General features: G+C 44.4%; 1 protein-coding gene across 1 annotated transcript in view; it reads right to left on the reverse strand.

Annotated features, from left to right (window-relative positions):
- Nucleotides 1–17,402, reverse strand: part of LOC126284351 (uncharacterized) — a 265,261-nt gene that overhangs the window by 176,524 nt on the left and 71,335 nt on the right. The window contains exon 2 of the mRNA XM_049983216.1: nt 5,287–5,366. The gene's annotated coding sequence lies outside the window, so the exon portion shown is untranslated. The remainder of the gene's footprint in view (nt 1–5,286; nt 5,367–17,402) is intronic.

Genomic DNA, 17,402 nt, shown 5'->3' on the forward strand with positions numbered 1-17,402 from the left:
AAGTACAGGTGTTCAGACGGCCAGGTAGACTGCCTACTAATCAGGCTCGTCCCCCTTGTTTCCTTGCAGGAAATAATGAATGTACACTTGTACGCATGTGAATTGTAAATAAGCTGGAAAACAGTAATGCTAGACAGTGGTAGACAAGTTTATGTTGAAATCTCCTTAAGCTGACCGGCCGGAGTCGCCGAGAGCTTCTAGGCGCTGCAGTCTGGAACCACGCGACAGCTACGGTCGTAGGTTCCAATCCTGCTTGGGGCATGGTTGTGTGTGATGTCCTTAGGTTAGTTAGGTTTAAATAGCTCTAAGTTCTAGGGGACTGATGACCTCAGAAGTTTAGTCCCATAGTGCTCAGAGCCATTTCAATCATTTTTTTAAAGTATTATAAACCACATTCTGGTCGTATGCAACGTAGTATGAAAGAAAAACTTCTTCTTTCAAAAATGAAAAGGTTCTTCTTCCAGACACACACTTTTTAGATGACCACAACACGAATAACGAGCTTCGTATTTGCAAAATTTAGTGTGAATTATTTTGGCCATTTAGATTAAAGTCAGCATATCCAAATTACAAATCCTGGATGAAGTAATTAACATTGGTATAACTGGGGTTATATTTGGCTGGAACACACTAAGGTTACAGAAACTAGACTTCCGAAACCTTACTTGAAAAATGTCGATTAAACTGCAACGCCAGCCAGTTTCCTAGGTGCAATGGATCTCGACTTTCAGAGATGAGCCTGCTTGCTACAGCAAGCGTCTATTAGAGCTGACCTGACGATGGTTGGAACTGAGGATACCCAGTCCTAGTCGAAAGGGGATAAACTTGCAGAGAAAACCGTTCACATCGAAGTAAATAAATAAGGCTAAAATACGCCGAAAAGGAATAAAAGGACAAATAAAATCCACCATTTTTTGGACTCCAATGACCCAAAATGAATACATATTTCATGAAACTCGTCTTGCTTTACTTGGGTAAAAAAGAAGACTTGCAGTTGACTTCCGAATCCTACTCATGGCTCTTTAATGAAAGCACATACAGTAAACTGCGACACAGCTTAGCACAGCGAGAAAACGGACAGGCAACCAAGACACCTTTAGTCTGCTTGGGTTGCACACAGCTTGGCTTCCATGGGAGTAAAGCAGCCTGGCCGTTCTGCTGACGATATGCGGCAGCTTGCCGGCCTGGCTAACAGGCAGGTCTGGGCAGGTTAGAAGCCGAATGTGTACACCTCTGATGGCTGTGGATGGCCCGGCTGGACATGCGGAGCGGTGTACCTCTCGTGTAAGCTGTAGCGTCCTGTTTACTTGCAAACATTCTTTTAATGTTTCTATTAGCTACTCTAAGTATTACGTGCTAACGATTCGTCACCGCTGAAACGATAGAAAAGGCGCTGCTGCTGTCGTATTGGAGCAGTGAGCACGAAGTGGTGGAGCAGAATATGGCGGTGTTTGTGTACAGGTGACCTTCTCGCGTCATTGAGTGGACGGAAAGGCGAGCAGCCGCCAGCTAAGGTCCCGCAGCGCCGTACTCGCCAGTCGGCATTCGCCTCGCCTTGCCGTGTCGGTACAGTTATCTCGCAGAAGCCGCACTCCAATTAACAGCACGCCCTCAGCTGCCATAAGTAACGAGAAGGCCACAGTGAAGCGCGATCCCGCTCTGCTTCTACACTGCTGGCTCTTAGAACTGCGGCGCCAGAAGCGGTAGCAAATAACGGAATTTTGCTCACAAGGTGCTTTGAAAGAGAAGAGAACTGGAGAGTGTAAAATGAAAACCGTTGAGAGGATCGTAATTGCATTGCCTGCAGAAGAAGGCTCCCCCCCCCCCCCCTCCTCGTCAGCGGTTCGAGTCCTCCATCCGGGCCGGGCATGAGTGCGTATGTGTTGTCCTTAGTGTAAGTTCTTTTAAGTTAGATTAAGTAGTGCGTAATCCGAGGGACCGATGACCTCAGGGCCGGCCGTGGTGGCCGAGCGGTTCTAGGCGCTCAGTCCGGAAGCGCGTTGCTGCTACGGTCGCAGGTTCGAATCCTGCCTCGGGCATGGATGTGTGTGATGTCCTTAGGTTACTTAGGTTTAATTAGTTCCAAGTTCTAGGCGACTGATGATCTCCGAAGTTAAGTCGCATAGTGCTCAGAGCCATTTGAACCTCGACCAGCCTTCTCTTAGTGATCCAGTCAGACCGACCAGGGCAGTTCACCCGCGGGGCCATTTTGCTCCATGGCAATGCAAGACCCTGTACAGCAAATGCAGTTAATGAACTCTGCAGGCATTGAAATGGGAGGCCCTGAGCTGCCTCACTGCTGTGATGCGCCTTCTTGTGACATACAGAAAGTTCTTAGGGGCGAACGACCCAACTCGGACGAGGACATCATGCAGTACGTTCGGAACTGGTTCATAACGCAGCCCCAGTAACTTTACGAAACAGGCATTCACCGCCATTGTTGCAGTGGGGCAAGTACCTCAGCAGTGATAGACAATACTTTTGAAGTAAAAGTTGAAGTTTGTAACTATAGGCCTTCATCTCGCTTTATTAATGTACCTTCATATTACGGTATGTGAATACAGTACGTCAGCAAGAATATGGAGGAGTGTAGACAGTTGTTTTTCTTCACTCCAACTGCGAGTGGAACAGGGAAGGGAGTGACTAGTAGTGGAACAACGTACCCTGCGCCTTGCGCTATATTGTGGCTTGCGGAGTGTGTGCTCTCCAAGGCAATAAAAACGACGCACCACGAAGGAATCATACGAATGAAACCGAAACTGATAGATGTGACGTACATGTACAGATCAACAAATGATTACAATTTCAGAAGAAGAGAAAGACCTTAAAAAATCGAGCAAGTCAACAACGCATTAGTCCACCTCTGGCCCTTGTGCAAGCAGTTGTTCAGCCTGGCATTGATTGGTAGAGCTGCTGGACGTCGTTCTGTGGAATATCGTGCTGAAGTCTGTCTGACTGTTAACATTGATAACTCTACACGAACACCGCAGTTCTCGGTCGTTAAACGAAGGCCGTCGGCCACTGCGTGTCCGTGGTGAGAGGTGATGCCTGAAATTTGGTATTTTCGGCACTTACCCTAGTAAGAAACTGTGTATCTCGGACTATTAGATTCCCTAACGACTTCCGAAATGGAATGTCCCTTGCGTCTAGCTCCAACTACCACTCCGCGTCAAGGTCTGTCAATCCCCGTTGTGCGGCCACAATCATTTCGGAAACCTTTTCACATGAATATATAACAGCTCCGCCAACGCCGTGGTCTCGAGGTTCTAGGCGCTCAGTCCGGAACCGCGGGACTGCTACGGCCGCAGGTTCGAATCCTGCCTCGAGCATGGATGTGTGTGATGTCCTTAGGTTAGTTAGGTTTAATTAGTTCTAAGTTCTAGAGGATTGATGACCACAGATCTTAAATCCCATAGTGCTCAGAGCCATTTGAACCATTTTTGAACCGCCAACGCGCTGCCGTTTTATACTTTGTGTACGCGATACTACCGCCATCTGTACATGTGCATATCGCTATTCCACGACTTTTGTCACTTCAACGTACAGTTCGCCGTTGCTTCTGCCGTAAGTCTCACCACTGCCATTTCTTTTGAGCCATCAGTCATGTGACTAGTTTGATGCGGCCAGCCACCAATTCCTCTCCTGTGCCAATCTCTTCATCTCAGAGTAGCACTTGCAACCTACGTCCTCAATTATTTGCTTGACGTATTCCAGTCTGTGTCTTCTGCTACAGTTTTTGCGCTCCGCAGCTCCCTCTAGTACCGTGGAAGTCATTCCCCCATGTCTTAACGGATGTCCTATCATACTGTCCCTTCTTCTTCTCTTCTTCTCACTGTTTTCCACACATTACTTTCCTCTCCGATTCTGCGCAGAACTTCCTTATTCCTTACCAGTCCACCTAATTTTCAGCATTCGTCTGTAGCACTGCCATTACCGAACGTCATATTACTCCGCTCCTCTTCATAATAGTTCAGGCAAAAAAGAGTATAGCGTTTCATGTAAAAAATAATCAGGATTTATACAGTACCTCGGCAAATAGCATAAAAAGCAATAAAACATACGTCTTTTTAAGTGATTTTATTTGTAAAAATCCGTGTTTCAGTATATCGAACCGCTTATGAACTACTTGACAAGGGTCATCGTGTAAAATTACGCTCGTAGTCGTACCCCAAATACTGGTATCCTCCGCCGCATATTGTAGGGTCATTAAGCAGCACAAATGAAAATGTAGATACACTCCGTTAGACGAACTGCTGTTCACGTAAACAACTAACACGTAACTCTCCAAGCGCTAAAGTGCACCAGGTATGTTTACGTAGGCACATTTAGATGTGGCGTACTCCCGTACTGCCACCGAGGTTATCACTCCAGAGTCCCAGGACGAGACTTCTGCTGCTGCCCCGTTATCCGCGGGCACCTGGCCGCACAGGAAGCTGTGGCTCCCTTTCTGTAATTACACACCGCCAGGCTAGAAGCCACTACGAGCCTTCGGACCAACATTTCGTTACAACACAACAGCTATGTTTTTATTATGTCTTAAATCTGATGTGTGTGAATCCTCGTTTTTTTTTTGGGGGGGGGGGGGGGGGGGGAATCATATTGGTAACACTCCCAAACTACGCATCACTCCTTAAATTGTTGAGGCGAGATTTATCAGATGCTTCTGACACTCTAGATCCAATTCGCAGCTTTTTTCATGATCTGCAAGAACCCGTTCCACCGTCTATTATTGTGGGTAAAATAGGCTAAGAAACCCAGTGAAAAGATAATCAAATGCATGTGGCTAAGAAGACACGCCATGATAAGATACATGAACTGCTGGGGCACCACAAAAACCCCAGCTGCTTTAATGATGGCCTACATGGAATTCATGAATTATCGTCCCACATAATCCGGAAGCAAAGCGCTCAGACTGAAAATATCCTTTATGCCAGAAATTGATCACGCATGGCTAGATCAGATTATGCAAAGTAGGAACGGTAAACGCACCGATGAGACAAAACGTTATGCTCACCTACTTGTAGCGTGTTGGTCCACATTTGAAACGCAAACATGAGTTATTCTGCGGGACATGAATTCGATAGGTTTCCAGATGTATGCCACAAATGCTGTATGTCTTTTCGTTTAAGTTAAGCCTGGTCACTTCTATTTCGCTCCTCGTTGATTACACGAGTTCTTAACGAACTAAATATTGCACATAACTAGACTTTATTTTTGAACAGTAGTTGCCAAAACACCTTTTTGTTAGGGCACAGCGAAACGAATACTGATGAAATGAACACATACCTTATTAAACTCGTCTTGGAGAAGCCTCTTCGAGATGTGGAGTACTGGTTGAACAACGTGGTGTTTCTCAGTCGCGCCGTCTGTAATTATGAAACAAGAGATTAAAGTAACATCACTAGGGCCGTTTATCAACAGTTCCGTAATAAATAACAGTTTTTATAGATAACTTTAACACGTGTGTAGCACTAGCGAATGCTGCGGGGTAGTTATTTTTTGTTTTATAGTCACCGTGATGAATACTCACTGCAGAAAAAATGCCACATCCTCCATCGTATAGTTATTTTATTGACGAGTGAGATGACGGGTAATTCATCATTGCAGAAGTTTACAAGTTCACACCAAATGAAACACACATGGCACAAACAGTAACATAAGTATACAGTACACCAGCCTTTGTCGGTAACGCAGGCGTGTATTCTCGCATCGAAACGGTGGTAAAGGTGCTTGAAACGCATCCTGCGATAGATTGTCCCAATCATCTTGACCTTTTGTTGCCTTACAGGCCGTGGAGAAAGAGTAAGTTCCTGTTACACAATGCCCTTTACGTGTTCAATTGGCAAGCCGTCTTGTAATCTTGCTGCCCAGGGCAGTTGTTGTGCAACACGAAGGGATCATTGCGTCACAGCACCCGTATGGGGACGTGTATTGTCGTGTTGAAAAAGCACATCACCTTCCTATTGAAGGAATGACAGTAGCACAGGGATAACAGTGGGTGAAATGTACTGGTTACTTTACCAAGCAGAAACTCCAAATGTGACCGCGCCACCCCCACACCATGAACCCTGAGATGGGACCTGTGTGCCGTGGGCGAATGCACTCTGGAGTAGGCAGCTCATCAGCTCTACGCCACACTCGCGAACGTCCACCACTCGCATACAGACAGAACCTCCTCTCATCACGGAAAACACAGAGCGCCATTGCAACCCTCCAGTCGACTACTTTACAACACCACTGTAACCATGCGTGGCGGTGTGGTGGTCTCAGTGGTAGCCGGCCAGACGCACACGTTGCAAGAGAACGATTCCTAATCGTCTATGATGACACAGGAGGTGCAACATATGCCCAGATTAAGTCGACCATGGCATTCTCGCTTCCAGAGCACGGGGTCCCATGTTTGAACTGTCGTCCTCCCGAATGCGAGTCCAGTGTGCTAACCATTGGAGACGGGGATTTTCACCTGCCTCGAGATGACTCGGTGTTTGTGTTGTCCTGATCATTTCATCATCATTCATGAAAGTGGCGAGATTGGACCGAGCAAAGGTTAGGAATTTGTACGGGCGCTGATAACCGCGCAGTTGAGCGGCCCAGAAACCAAACATCATCATCGTCATCGGAGCTCCCTTGGCGTCAAGCGAAGTTGGATTGGTTGGTTAATTGGGGGCAAGGGGAACAAACAGCGAGGTCATCAGTCCCATCGGATTAGGGAAGGATCGGAAAGGAAGTCAGCCGTGCCATTTCAAAGGAACCATCCCGGCAATTGCCTGAAGCGATTTAGGGAAATCACGGAAAACCCAAGATGGCCGGATGCGGGTTTGAACCGTCGTCCTCCCGAATGCAAGTCCAGTGTGCTAAACAGTGCGCCACCTAGCTCGGCGAAGTCAGAATGCGGTCGCGGCCATAGTCCATGCACCTCTGCCGGTGTGCGGCGCGTCAGACAAACTACGCGACGTAATACAACCTAACGGAAAAAAAACACTACAAAGGAATTATCAGAACGCGACGGAGCGACGGAAATCTGTACATGTGACGTACACGCAGAGACAAAGAAATGGTTACAATATGAGAAAAATACAGTGATTTTGTCAGGAGAAGAACACAAATTGGTCAAGTCAATGACGTATTGATCCACTTCCTACTCATATGCAAGCAGTTATTGGGCTTGGCGTTGACTGATACAGTTGTTGGATGTCCTCCTGAGGGATATCGTGCCACATCCTGTCCAACTGATGGGTTAGATCGTCAAAACCCCGAACTGGATGGAGGGCGCTGCCCACAATGTTCCAAACGTTCTCAATTGGGTAAAGATTCAGTAACCTTGCTGGCTAAGGCAGCGTTGGCAAGCACGAAGACGAGCAGTAGAAACTCTCGCCGTGTAAGGGGGTGGGGGCATTATCTTACTGAAATATAAGCCCAGGATGGCTTGCCATGAAGGGCAACAAAACATGTAGAATATCGTCCACATACCGCTGTGCTCTAAAGTTATCGCGGATGGCAACCAAAGGGATCCCACTATGAAGAGAAATGGAACCCTGGTTGTTGGGCTGCATGGCGGGCGACAGTCGGGTTGGCATTCAACTGCCGTCCAGGTTGTCTCCAGACACGTCTTCGGCCTGGAATCTCACTGACTGGAGCAGGCTTGTCTTCAGTGACGAATCCCGAGTCCAGATGATCTGGGAAGCATTCTATGGGGTATTATTGGCAGGGTCCACCAACCAGCTCGGGATTTTGACCCTCTAACGCACCAATTGGACAGAATTTGGCACGGGGGATCTCCGAGGCAAGGACGGAAGGAGCGTTTCAGTGGGTTAAGTAGTACATTGTAAGTGTGGTATACAGTGATAATATTCCAACTATTCAAAAGGTTCGCTAGTGGAGACAATAGAGGGAAGAAGTTAAAATCGAAAAGGAGCCGGCTAGCATCAGGTGAATTTTAATCACAAGTTCGGCAACGGACAGCGGGTTTTTCAAGCGGTGAATGAAAGTGGCTCTTGGCAGTCGTTAGAGAACCCGAAGAGAGGAAGCAGTTGCACAGATGAGATACGAGGCATCCGGCGCAAGGTTTCCATCGCAGGTTTTGCGCTCCCATTCCCATTGTGCACCGCATTCGGGAAGTCAGCAACCGTGCAACCACCCACGTCCGGGACGTTGCTAATTCTCCACCAGCTCTGGCTGGCTTCTCCCCGTCACCTGCGGAAGAGTTTCTTCAGCACGAGAGCCGAGGGGTTCTTCTGGTACCACATTCGTGCGGCCGACTCTCCTAACATGAAAGGAACCTTTTTCTGTTGTACCGAATTGCAACTATAATTCAACAGCTTCGCGCCGGCGTTTCGCTCGCGTAGATCGTATGGTCTGCAAAATTTTTCATTGTTCGCAAATTCAATACCTTCTAAACTTTTCACGCTAATTAAGGTCGTAGAAGCAACGTCTTTTCCGAACGAAGCTTTCTGTCAATCACGACTTATGTTTCTTGTGGTGATATTTCCTTAGAAACTTTCATCCCCTAACAGATATTTCCCTACATGCAACCGAGAAGTGAAATATCAGTTTTCATAGAATAACCTCTAATAATTTTTTAATACAATGAAACATTTTCTTAAAATATTTTATTCTTTGCTCACTCCCTTAGGGGTTTAATTTCCGAAAACACTGAAACACGTATTTTTTGTTTCTAACCAAGACATCAAATAACAAGTCACAAACATGTAGCTTTAAAAATGCTTTAGTAGTTCGTTAGTAATGATTTATTTTTAAAAAACTTCTACACACTGTTTTACCCATTAGTAGCTGAATTTCCAAAATTGATGAAAGACCTTTTTTCTTATTTCTGACTAAGAAACCAAATACGAACTTTCGTTGTTCTAGCTTCAAAATTGCCTTAACAGCGAGATATTTCCGGAAAGCCTTCCATCCTCTGTTTCACCCCCTTACGGTTGGAATTTCTAAAAATCTCTTCTTCAACGACGCCTACAAAAAATGAACACTTTATAACAATGGTCATTTCTCCCTACGTAGGTGGAAGCCATAAAACCTTTTCGAATTCAGAGGAAAAAGGTGATGATTGATATTTCATGAAAACGTCTCGCCGCAACAAAAAACACTGATGTTTTGATGATTGCTACCCCAACTCGGCTATCATATCCGTGACACAATCTACCGTATTCCGCGATAATACAAAACTAGTTGCCCTTCTCTGAATTTTTGCGATGTCCACCGGCAAGGATCCCACACCGCGCAGAAGAGGACGGACAAGCGTAGTGTGAGCAATCTCTCTAGCTATCCTGTTGCTTCTTCTAATTATTCTGCCAATAAAACGCAATCGTAGGCTCGCTCTCCCAACTTCATTTTTTATATGATTGTTCCAATTTTGTTCTTAATTGTAATCCTTATGCACGTAGTTGAATCGACAGTCTTGAAATAAGATTGATTTATATTGTAACAGATTCTTTATAACACTAATTTGCAGGGTCCACCTCCATAGCAGAGCCTTCAGCGCTGTTGACTACCATGCGGAAGACTTGGGTTCGATTACCGGTTCTGCCAGAGATTTTTACTCGGTGGGAGGCCTGGAGCGGTGTGCACTCAGGCCCGTGAGCTACTTGACCGAGTAGTAGCGGTTCCTGATTACGTAAACTGACAACTGCTGGGAGAAGTGTGTGCTGATCTCACATCCCTCTGCACAACATCTAATAACTCTGTTAATAGTTGGTCCGTTCCGATAGGTCCTCCAGAACCAGTGGATATAATGTACGTACTCATGTCGAGAGCCTCTAGTTTTTTGAGGCAACTGGTACTTCTCGTACCATACAGACATCTTGCCTAATCGTTTTGCAATTGCTTTTGATCTTCTGATGACTTTAATAGACGGCAACCGACAGCATCATTTGTAAACAATGTAAGATGGCTGCTCAGAATGTGTCCTAAGCCATTTATACGGATTAGAAACAGATGAGGTGCTATAACACTTCCTTAGGGAACGTCAGATACTACTTTTATTTTACTCGATGATTTTCCATCGGTTACTACGAACTGTGACCTTCTGATAGAAAATTACAAATCCAGTCGCACATCTGCGACGAAACTACATAGGCACACAATTTGATTAGAAGCCGCTTGGACGTGTCGCTAACATTGCTGTAGCGGATCTAAATGCCACAAGTCATCAGTGCAATCAAGAAAATAAGAGAAAAATAGCATCATTATTCATTATAACAGTTCTAGCTGTCACACAAAACTTGAGACAGAATAAGATTTTCACTCTACAGCTCGTCTCCTACCTTCCAAACTTCACAGAAGCTCTCCTACGAACCTTGCAGAGCTAGCACTCCTGGAAGAAAGGCTATTCGGAGACATGGCTCAGCCACAGCCTGGGAGATGTTCCCAGAATGAGATTTTCACTCTGGTGCGGAGTGTGCGCTGATATAAAACTTCCTGACAGATTAAAAAGGTGTGCCGAACCGAGACTCGAACTCGGGATCTTTGCAGTTCGCAGGCAAGTGCTCTACCAACTGCAAGGTTCGCAGAAGAGCTTCTGTGAAGTCTGGAAGGTAGGAGACGAGGTACTGGCAGAAGTAAAGCTGTGAGGACGGGGCGTGAGTCGTGCTTGGGTAGCTCAGATGGTAGAGCACTTGCCCGCGAAACGCAAAGCTCCCGAGTTCGAGTCTCGATTCGGCACGCAGTTTTAATCTGCCAGGACGTTTCAACACTTCAGACAATTTACTGTTTCGTGGCGAAAAATATCAGTTAATATATCACTGTTCAATTTATGGCATAATAACATCTTTGTGTTCTATTATATCAAACAATGTGCGTGAGCAGCTAATGTCATAGGTCCTCCAGGAAAATGATGAAGCCTTCTGAAACTCTGTTTTTGCGATTGCAACAAACAGAATCGAAAAAAATGTTTCTAAATTTGTTTCTATCGCTTGTAAATCAGTACAAATTTTAAAGAATATTTTGAGGAACAATGAAATGATTTTCATTGTTTATGTAAAACACAAACGGCAATGCTCATATTCCTGCGCTCCCACTACTTCCCGAGAGCAAGTGATCATGCGCTTACAAGGGCCGTTGTGCTCCTAACTATCTGTCATCACATTCCTTGCAGAATACACAAGAAAAATACCCCGAAACACTGCATTCTTGCGGCACACAAGGTAACGCCAATTTAAAACATAACTACCTCCGAAGCCTGTCTAGGACGTACGACCTTACTCTACCAAAAAACCGACATACTAATTCCTACTCTTGTTCCATGTTTTTGCGAGCATTACATTACGGCAAACATTCGTATCCCCACTTTCGCTCAGACAGCACACGGTATAAGTTGCGTTCGAATTTGATACCTGTATCTTGGAGTACGTAAGTCGCTCCGCTACACGCGCCTACTACACATAAACGGTGTGGAAGCCAGTTTCTCCTCCAATCGCTGTGACCCCTGTCTTGTGTTGTAGAGGAGCCGAGTCACCGCTTCACTGCCGTGTCGGTGTGAGGTTGTGGGTCAGTGCTCGCTACTTACAGAGGCAGCCCCTGCCGAGAAAGCAAGCGTCCTGTCCGGCGTCCTACTTCAGCCTTTCAGCTTCCGAACACCGTTTCCGCAAAAGCTGATCCGACAGTAAACATGGTCGGAGAAGAAACCAGCGCTCATTCCGCAGCTACGTTTACCTGCAGGGGAAGTCCGACCTTAACGCGGCCAAGTCTTCACTTGGCGCTCCATACACATGACGGCACGTTAAAGTATATTTTAGCCTCTACGGCCGCATTTGAATACTAGCTATACGTTAAGGGACTCACGTTAGTAATAACGGAAAAGACTTTATCGGCGTACTTTTGCTGCTTACTGGCAAACGCCTCGGGCAGCTTTAACACTTACATGTAGCTGTACACCAGAAACGAGTTTATTACACCTTGTTAAAACACCAATAGCACCGCTCCACCCGTAGTTCTTTAAGGATTTGAACTATTCTATATAAAACAGCCTCAAACGTCAGATTATTTTACAAATGAGATAATGCGCTAAATATTTTACTTTAGGCGTGTGATACCTTCATAACTGAATACGAAAATCCTAATGGTTCAAATGGTTCTGAGCACTATGGGACTTAACATATGAGGTCATCAGTCCCCTAGAACTTAGCACCTAACTAACCTAAGGACATCACACACATCCATGCCCGAGGCAGGATTCGAACCTGCGACCGTAGAAGCAGCGCGGTTCCGGACTGAAGCGCCTAGAACCGCTCGGCCACAATGGCCAGCGAAAATCCTAATCATGTTGATTCTATAAGTTTCGGTTTATTGACCCATAGACTAGCCAAAATGTCTATATCAAAACTGGTGCTACCCACTCTCATTATCAAACACTACATGACTACAGTCTAAGTAATTTGTGCTCTGTTTTAAGGAAAGCTAGTTACTCACGCATATCAATGTTTACTACGTCATATATCCTAGACTACCTGTTGTCGTTCAGTAATATAATTTTGTAGTAATTCGCTGGTATATGTGGATACTGCCTGCAAATCTATTACAAATACAGTTTGTACTGAAGCAGTAATAAATTAAAATGTCATGCGAGACGTTGATTAACTGCATGAGTAACGAAAATGTAGTAACTGATAAACTTCTCTCCTGTCACTATTTTGTGGCGGGAGTCAGCAACAAAAAGTTTTGAAAAGGTTTGTAATTATGTGGAAAGTTTGTTGGAAGTAGAAAAGTGCTCTCGTTCTCGAACACTGGATGAATATAGTCTGGGTAATACACGCGTCGTTACCTACGCTGCCACAAGACATGTACACAATCCCTGACTTTAATACTTACTGTGTCAAACATTTTACGTAATATCAAGCTTCTTATTTAGCAGATTACGACAACATTTTAAATTTTTAAATTAATTGTGTGAAATACTGAAAGTCAAATTTGCCCTTGCCTTAGAATCCATTAGGTAGACAACTTTCGTGAGAGACCGTATTAATGTTTTAGCTGTTTAGTTCAAATGGTTCAAATGGCTCTGAGCACTATCGGTCTTAACATCTGAGGTAATCAGTCCCGTAGAACTTAGAACTACTTAAACATAACTAACTTAAGGACATCACACACATCGATGCCCGAGGCAGGATTCGAACCTGCGACCGTAGCAATCGCGCGGTTCCGGACTGGCAACTCTCTGTGTTAATGTGCTTAGCGAGAAGAGGGCGCTCAGGCAAGTCTGCAGACGTAGTTCCGCATCTTTGTGCAGGCCGTTGTTTAAGCCTCTCGGAATTCTGACTCTGGAGGGTACAGCGGTTTAAATGCCCATGTGGCCATCCAGACATAGGTTTTCCGTGATTTTCCTAAATCGCTCAAGGTATATGGTACGTTGGTTTCTTTGAATGGGACCACCGATTCCATTCTCCATCCTTCTCCTAATCTCTATTTTTTTCACTTAGAAATTCTGTGTAATCCCTGAGCGTGTACTTACTGTTAGAATTTTTGGTTATTAACATAGATTAATTCAAAAGGAATTGCCACATTTACTCCATGAACAGTATATGAAAGGATGATTTGCAGATGGATAACGCAACTGTTGTAAGATATCTGTGCACTTCTCGGTATGTTACATTTTCAAGAGGATTATAGCAAAAGTGAAAGAGAGTCATATATTCTAGACTTCCAAATGTAACTCGAAAGGCTTCCTTGAAGCATTCTCCTTTTTCTCAGTAAAGTGATGGTGGTGATGGTAAGTTCCTATGGCACCAAACTGCTGAGGTCATCGGTTCCTAGGCTTACACACTACTTAATGTAATTTAAACTAACTTACGCTAAGGACAACTCACACATCCATGCCCAAGGGAGCACTCGAACCTCCGACGGGGCAGCCGCACGAACCGTGGCAAGGTGCCCAAGACCGAACGGCTATCCCGTGCGGCTCTCATAGTAGTACAGAGCCTTGTGTCGTAAAGTATTATTTATTTTACACACTGTTGTAAATCTATTTTATGTTCTTGTGCTGGTTTCATATTTTTAATTTCTTTGTACGGGCAATATTAAGTATCTACGCCAGGACGATTTGTGCACCGAAGCCGTAATAAATTTTATACTGAAACTTTCGTCATGAAACGGTCTATCTATTAGTGAAGACCGTATCAAAATCCCTCCAGAATTTCCTCAGATGAGCATGAAAATATAGACAGAATCCGCAGCGGGAAATGTTAATTTACAATATGTATAGATAGATACAAAAGAGAACCCTTTTTTTATTTTCACGTGAGCTTTCTGTGAATTTTCTAGTTACTCGTTACATAATAACGCAGCTTTGGATCCCTCGATCCCACGAATCTTATGAATAAAAATTAAATGTATGACGCGTGATCCAGTAACAATAATTTTCGTCATATATTAGCTCATGAAATAACAACTGGAAGAAAACGGAACGATTCATTGTACAAGACTGTCCACTTGTTCTTGTTTACTGCAACTGAAAGCTGCAAATGTTCCCGTTCACATCGGCCTGAAAAATTAAGCACTGCAGAACATATACTCAATGTACAACAACTTCCTGCCTACAAAATACTCGCCCAAAATCTGAGAACCTATATGTACTGGAAAAAACAGAAATGCATTTTCATAAAATTGAAAGACTTGAATCCATACTACATGACTAAGTCAATGTGGCTAGTTACAGCTTTTTTAGTAACATTAAGATGCTTAGATAAGGCTATATCATTTAACAGCACACTATAATGCAATTCACAAACAATTAAACTTATGAAATAACTCCAGTGACAACGTTTTTTTAAGTCTTAGACAATCATAACGTGTAAACTATATTTTACCATGGCTGCTGGCCGAGCGGCTCTAGGTGCTGCAGTCTGGAACCACGCGACCACTACGGTCGCAGGTTCGAATCCTGCCTCGCTCATGGATGTGTGTGGTGTCCTTAGGTTAGTTAGGTTTAAGTAGTTCTAGGGGACTGATGACCTGAGAAGTCCTATAGTGCTCAGAGCCATTTGAATCCTGGTTCTAAAAATGTGAGCCTTGAACGGCGTGAAGTGTCATACAATACTCCTCATTACAAAATAAGGAATTGTTCCATCCACATTTTCTGCTGCGTTTGGTGAAAATTCTATTATTTGGCTTTCTTTTACTTTCGTATTATGTTTTCCACGCTTTTAGTGACCACAAAGCACAATTACAACGTAAATGTCGTAAAAAGAAAAACTAACAAAGAGCAACACAAAACAAGCACGTGAAGATGGGTTCACAGAGCCACAAGGGAAGGTCAGTCAGTGCTGCCAGAAGTACCCTCCACGACACACCGTTATGTGGCTTGGAGAGTATCATGTGGATGTAGATGCAGTGTGATGCAATTAAATACAGTGGTTTGTCATACACTCGTACGTCCTGTGATTGTAAATGGAAGTTATAGACCAAGTTAAAGCAAAACTACTTGTTTGCTTTGGAATAGGAGTATCAAAGTTGTCCGAAACTGGAGAAGAGAAACAGAGAGTAATGTATTATATCCGCTGTAGTGGCTGACTGCGACTACATGGGATGTTGAGCTAAAGCTCCGAAGTAGCTAGAAAATGGGTTACGTATCCCATAAAGTGGCAAAGTCGCTTTCAGGATGTTCTCTATTAGGCACTTCGCTACAGCTCGTTGTAGCTTGTTTCCTCGAGGAAAGGATCGGAGATCCGTTGCTCTGCTGTAACGGGAACAGCAAATTACCCGTACGGAATAGTTCAAAAAAACTGTGAGTCGTCGTTTGCGGTTGCTTTTCAACCACGAGAAGTGTCCGTGGAACGTCAATGCTGTAGTTACCTGTAGAGAAACGACGCTCTGGCCATTACGCGATCATTTCTGACTTAACTGCTTGTTACAAGACTATGATTTCAATGATACTGTTATGAATCAGTATGTGTTATAGTATAGTTTTGTGAATGAAAACATTATTAGTCTTTAGTTATGGGGTGATCGCGATTGTTACAATGGCCTCTCAAATCTCACGTTTGATTCGCACAGTCGTAAGAATGATTGCCGCGGAAATGCACACACACACACACACACACACACACACACACACACACACACACACACACACACATGTGCTGCCAGCACTGAGAGCGCAGCTTCTCCCCTCCGCACATCCGTTCTCCCTGTGGCACTTAATGTGTTTGACTTCAGCGGGCGGAGCTTTATTTACTTATTTTTTGCTTTTTATTTATTCATCAGGTTCCGTGTGCCAATGCGTGGCAAAGCTTTTTGTAAACTAGTCAGTACATAGTTTACAGAATGCTTGATAGATATTTAATAAAGATAAAATTAAAGAATTGATGGCTCTGAGCACTATGGGACTCAACTGCTGTGGTCATTAGTCCCCTAGAACTTAGAACTACTTAAACCTAACTAACCTAAGGACATCACACACATCCATGCCCGAGGGAGGATTCGAACCTGCGACCGTAGCGGTCACGCGGCTCCAGACTGTAGCGCCTAGAACCGCACGGCCAGTTCGGCCGGCTAAAGAATTAATAAAACACGAAAAGACAAAGAGTATATTAATAAATCGACATATAACATGTACCTACATACATCTTCCCGAAGCCACCGTACGGTGGGTAGCGGAGGGTACCCTGTACCATTACCGATCATTTATTTTCCTGTTCGAGTATCAAATAGAGCGATGGAAAAACGATTATCTACAGGGTGAGTGGCATAAGACGTAACACCCCCATTATTCCGTTGGCGATTGAACGTATCGACAAGCGGTGTTCGTCGAATCATAGCCGACTATGGGGCACATACTTTGGTACGTGCACAATAATCACAACGTTTATATTGACCAAGATAATGAGGCAAGTACATGTTTTTTAAATGGGACGCAATATTTTTTTTTTTTTTACATCATTCGAACGCTCTGGAAAAGACGCATATAGTGATGTAACGCATGTTGCTATTGTGATTAAAACTTGGCTTAGAAGACGCTGTGAAATATTGTACGATTGAAGGTCGAGGCGGTCGGAAACGGCTGCAGACTGTAAACACCCCTCGCGCGACCCACAGGCCGAGTTGCCGTGCTCTGAGCAGCACGCACGACCTACGCTATGTAGGTAAATTCTCATCCGCTCTCTTTTAAGCAAAGTTTGAATCACAATAGCAACATGCGTTACATCACTATACGCATCTTTTCCAGAGCGTTCGAATGATGGTAAAAAAAGTATAGCGTTCCATTTAAAAAAAACATATACTTGCCTCATTATCTCGGACAATATAAACGTTGTGATTATTGTGCATGTACCAACGTACGTGTCCCATAGTCCGCTATGATTCGATGGAAACAGCATGCCGATACGTGCAATCGCCCCCGGAATAAAGGGAGTGTTACGTCTTGCGCGACTCACCCTGTATATACCTCCGTACGA

Source organism: Schistocerca gregaria, chromosome 8 (genome assembly GCF_023897955.1).
Source record: "Schistocerca gregaria isolate iqSchGreg1 chromosome 8, iqSchGreg1.2, whole genome shotgun sequence".
In the NCBI taxonomy this organism is placed as follows: domain Eukaryota; kingdom Metazoa; phylum Arthropoda; class Insecta; order Orthoptera; family Acrididae; genus Schistocerca; species Schistocerca gregaria.